Source organism: Haemaphysalis longicornis, unplaced genomic scaffold (genome assembly GCF_048455015.1).
Source record: "Haemaphysalis longicornis isolate Haplotype H1 unplaced genomic scaffold, Haemaphysalis longicornis Haplotype H1 scaffold_1, whole genome shotgun sequence".
Taxonomy (NCBI): domain Eukaryota; kingdom Metazoa; phylum Arthropoda; class Arachnida; order Ixodida; family Ixodidae; genus Haemaphysalis; species Haemaphysalis longicornis.
Window position 1 is genome coordinate 437553477 of NW_027526203.1, and position 5107 is coordinate 437558583.

Sequence of the window (5107 nt, forward strand, 5' to 3'; positions counted from 1 at the left end):
AAGTGTAGAGCAGCTGTGACAAAGGTCGGGTTTTCGGAACTGCGGTCGCGGTCGCGTGAGGAGCTCGAGCCCTTGACAGGAATAGATTGGTTGATTGATGGTATGGTTTAACGCGCCGACGCAACGCAGGCGATGAGGCGCGCCGTAGTGGATATCTCCGGATTAATATTGACCACCTGGGGATCTTTAACGTGCGCCGAAATCTCGTACACACTGGCGTTTTTGCTTTTCGCCTACATCAGAAAAGAGGTCCGCCGCGGCCGGGAATCGAACCCGCGACCTCGTGCTCAGCACCCTTGACAGGAATAAATAAGGAAGAAGCGGAATACAGTCGAACACGGATATATCGAACACGGGTATATCGAATTATTGTCTATATCGAACTCATAAATTATCCCCTTGAAAATTCTGTCTAAAAGTATAGGAATTCGTACGTTTATATCGAACCGTATTTTTCCCGAACGTCGCGCAAGCTGGAAGGTGCTCTTCGGAGGTCGCTGCACCCCCGATTGAGGTTGAGGAGGATGTGGAGGAATGCGCGGGCATGGCGAAGGCTGGCTCGCGGAACTAATCCCCCCTACCGGCCGGAACGAATTTGCGCTTGCCCAGCTCGGGCTCCGCTACCGGCCGCCGTAGCGTTAGGCACACAAGCCCGAACGCTCAGAAAATGTGACAGTGCGAGGTAGGGATGCCCCGACTGCGGACGTCCTTTTTTTTTTTTTTTTTTTTTTTTTTTTTGCGGCTGCGTACGTTCTCCGGCTTGCCGAAAAATAGTTTTTTTTCTCTCTCTCTCTGGGTCTGTCTTCCCCCGATGTCGTCTCGGAAAAGGGAAGAGGGAACGAAGGCGCTGGCGGCCTCCTCCTTCTTTTGCATTTTGCTGCTGTTGCTGCTGTTTGGCGAGTTGTCCCGCACCTTTCGGAGATCACTGTTTCTCTCGGAGATGACCATCGCGAGCGCTTTGTTGGAGTCCGGTCAGAGAGCCTTGGAATTGTTACCTCCAAATTTCTTGTGGTACGTGCGCGCTGTTCTTCTTTTGCGTGCGTGTTGTGCATGGTGTGCGAAGGCGCAGCGTACTGCTGGAATTTTCTAGTTGTGCAGCCTCGAGAAGATCGAGACCAGCGTCTTTAATTTCATTTCCAGGACGAAGAAGCAGGCCAAGATCAGCGATTTTTTTTTTCACGGAAATAAAGCGTCCTGTTGCGTCGTGAGTGCGGAATTAGTTGTCATTCTTGAATGCGACGATCGGTAAGTGATCGTCCGCCATAGGTGAGGTCTCAAAGCCCATATTTTTTATATCAAATTTTTCATATATCGAACTATTTCGCGATCCCCTTGGAGTTCGATATATCCGTGTTCGACTGTATTCGTTTTACAGAAACGAAGGGAAGATAAAGCCTAGGAAAGCAGTTCCGGAAGGAGGCAAAGAAACCAGTTTGTTGCGGGCGTTTCGAGCAATAAACACCCATTCCCTTTTCACTAGTTCGCAGTCACGACAAGCTGCGGATGGTGACATTCGCAAGGAGGAAAACAAAGAGGGGTTAGCGTTAGCACGACAGGAGACGCGGAACGAAAACACAAAACAAATTTCTTGCATTATTTTTTTAAACAAAAATTAGCGGTGAAGTCTGCTGGAAAAGAACGTAGCGGGGTTGTCTCAACCGGAACCCGATGACAGCGACAGCAGTGGCATGTGCCCGCAGTTGCTGTTTATTTGGAATTGAAAAGAAAATGAGAAAGGATCGAGGGCGCACTGCGGATATTGTAGCCAGTCACGGGGTGCACACCCGCATACAATGCAGTGCGAAGGAAGGGAATATAGGGGGGGATGGAAGAGGAATATAGGGGATCGAGGTAGAATGTTTGTAGGGCCGTGGAAACAGCGAGCAGAACACGAGCCCACCCGCCGCGGTGGCTCAGTGGCTAAGGCGTTGCGCTGCTGAGCACGAGGTTGCGGGTTCGATTCCCGGCCGCGACGGCCGCTTTTCTGATGGAGGCGAAAAGCAAAAACGCCCGTGTGTGCGAGATTTCGGCGCACGTTAAAGATCCCCAGGTGGTCAAAATTAATCCGGAGCCCTCCACTACGGCGCGCCTCATCACCTGCGTTGCGTCGGCGCGTTAAACCCCCCAATCAATCAATCAGAACACGAGCCCCAAGCCAACACTCCCGAGATAGAAAAAAGAAAAAGAAACTTCCCCATCCCTTCCTAAAGATAGTTGAGAGAACGCGAAAGCTTCGTTCACTTCAAAAGAAAGTTCGGCCACTCGATCGTTCAAGCCTTCAAATACCCAAATCGCAAACGAAGAACAAACCCGTGCGACGATTTTTCGCGCCCCAAGTAAACAAATCTATCCAAATGTATACCAATACGTGGTTTCTTAGATAAAGGTTTACTATTGTGGTCCTTCTTCACGATCGATGCGTGTATCGCCTCATCTAAAAGCGTTCCTTTCTCGCGATTTTCGAGTGACCATTTTGACACAGTGTAAGTCCGGTTTCACGCATGCGCCGTGTGTCCAGAGATCTTTTGAGAGCTTTTCGGTCGATCAACCGGTCTATGGGGAAATGCGTTAGTTTTTCGACAGAACGCCATCTGTCCCACAGAAAGCGTTCGCTTTAAAAAGCCTCCTCGCGCCCCCTTTTGGCCGTCGGTTATTTCGGTGGTACTTCAGCGCTTTTAATTACATTTTTCGGACACGACCGTTAGGAGCAGAAAGCCTGCGGGATGGTTGTTCGACGGCGGCATCGTTTACAGGATGTTTGTTGATTTATTGCACTAGGAAGGCGTTTTCCTTTGAAATGTGACGATGGCGTAAAATCCCTCTACTTAAACGTTATCCCGTCCTTCCGCATTATATGTCACTATTAGTCCTTGATGCGCCAGCAAATCCAACTGGGTCTTTTATACTCCCCCCCCCCCCCCCCCCCCCCCCACTTCCCTCCGCGCCTTCATCTATTTTCTCCGCGCTGATATACACACGAGGCGCCAATGGCGGAACCTAGAGGAGCCTTGCAGCCTTTATTCGCAGCTGATAACGCCATGTAACGCTGCACTACAAACTAAATAAAGGCATTAACAGCGCAGTCTGATTTTATTGGTGAAGAGTTCTTAAATGGAATAGTTCCAAAAAAAAATATTGTACGTATATATGGCTCCGTCATTTTGAAAGTAGTCGTTTATTTTTTATTTTTAAAGCGTACTACGTAGATTGGTGCATTCCCTAGAGGTTACGTCTTTGTTCTGGTACGCCGAAAGTACTGCTGTCACATTGAGTATAAGTATCGAAATGAAAGATATTTACTCTCTCTCTCTCTCTCTCTCTCTCTCTCTCTCTCTCTCTCTCTCTCTCTCTCTCTCTCTCTCTCTCTCTCTCTCTCTCTCTCTCTCTCTCATTTTAGAGGTGCCCGTACGTCTGCAGTTCATAACATACGACACAACACCCCCATCCCCCTAACTTTCTTTTGCGGTTTAGTTGTAGTACCTCGCAAGCGCGTGTCTTTGGTGTTACCGTAAGACAAGTCACTCCTTTCGTACGCTGAATCACCTTCGTACGTCGTAATAGGCAACTTTTTTTTTCTGATTCTGCGAGTTCAGAAATTAAACGGTCACCCTGCGTAAAGCCTTACAGACCGCATCGGCTGAGCTGCACGTTTGTACGAACGTCATCACAATGCGCGTCTTTCCAGACAATACATTCCCAATTTAATGTTTACTGTTGCTGCATATTTTTCGCCATGACGCGATGTTTTGATAAAGCTTGCTACTATGCTTGAATACAAGTTAAAAACGGCAATAGCTCACGTACGGTATCACTCTGCCGAAGCAACAAACCCGGATGTCAATCGCACGCGCGTTTTGAAAGGAGATGGCTATGAATGCGCGCCATCGTCTGCTTGTTCTCTCGTAGTTGTTTTGTGGTTGCTGCAGTAGTTTATAAGCAGATTGAGTCAAAAAAAATCACTGAAACAACTCCTGCCACGTTCAAAATACTCGCTGTAACTCACTATTTGCGCCACCGGCGGTGGAACAGCCGGCTACGGTGCTGAGGCACAGGAGCTTCCGTTGCCGTTCTTAACTTGTGCCCGGTAATAGTTTTTGTTCGTACACGTATTTATTTTGCTTCTGGCCACTCCTGTATTCAATTCAGGTATAAACTCAATGGAGCCAAAGCTGAACACCCTCGTCCAGGCCTCTGGCTCGCTGTGATAATTAAATAGAACATTGGCAGATTCTCTAAGCGGTGAGTAATCGATCATGTTAAAATGCGCAGTTGGCGAACATAACGTCTAAAATTATATATCATAGTCATTATATATTCGAGACAAAAAATGCCCATTTAGTCAGTGGCGACTGCTCTTGACGTGTTCCCATGTATTAGCCATAGCGCCAGCGAATATAATTGCGTTACTTCAGACATGTGCATCTCGAACTGCTAGTGTTAGCACGTGTTTTTTTTTTATGATGGAGAATCTGTTTTGCGTAGCAAGTGTGAGTCATTCTCAGGTGACGGCGAAAATTGAAAACAGGCTCAGGTGGTTTCTTTTACATCATCTCCCTCTGAGCCCCTCTTTTCATAGTAGCCCCCTGGTTCGTTAGAACATCCACGTATTTGCTTATATCGGTTTTCCCGCAGCATGCCGGACCTGCCGGTTATGCCAGGACCATCACCCGCGGCGACGGCGGCGGCATCGAAGACGCGCATACAAAACGACATTACCAGTATTCATACCGATGAACAGTGATGGAGGCTTCGTTACCAGTGGGTACGCGCCATTATTTCTGGGCTGTTAAAAGGTGTCAATTTCATTTTTGCTTATTGGCGATCACGAAGACAAGAGAACGACGAAGGAATCCAGCGCCTTACAAAGCGACGTCGCACGCATTTAGCTATCCAGTTTAACTGCCAGTGCCATGGCAACGACGCGAGATACGGCCGAGGCACGCACGGCGGGCGGCAGTTCACCTGATATATACGCTATGTGTATCTTTTTGCCTACGCACCAAGTCAGCGTATAGGAACGACGACGCGAGGAAAAAAAGAAAACACTAAAACAATGAGAAGAGAGAGGGAGAGGAGGGCTTGTGTACGCACGGCGAGAACCGTTGGC

At 48.3% G+C, this 5107-nt stretch overlaps 1 protein-coding gene across 3 annotated transcripts in view; it reads right to left on the reverse strand.

Annotated features, from left to right (window-relative positions):
- The window catches only part of LOC144155800 (oxysterol-binding protein-related protein 6-like), a 149013-nt gene that overhangs the window by 93426 nt on the left and 50480 nt on the right, over positions 1 to 5107 (reverse strand). The window lies entirely within an intron of this gene.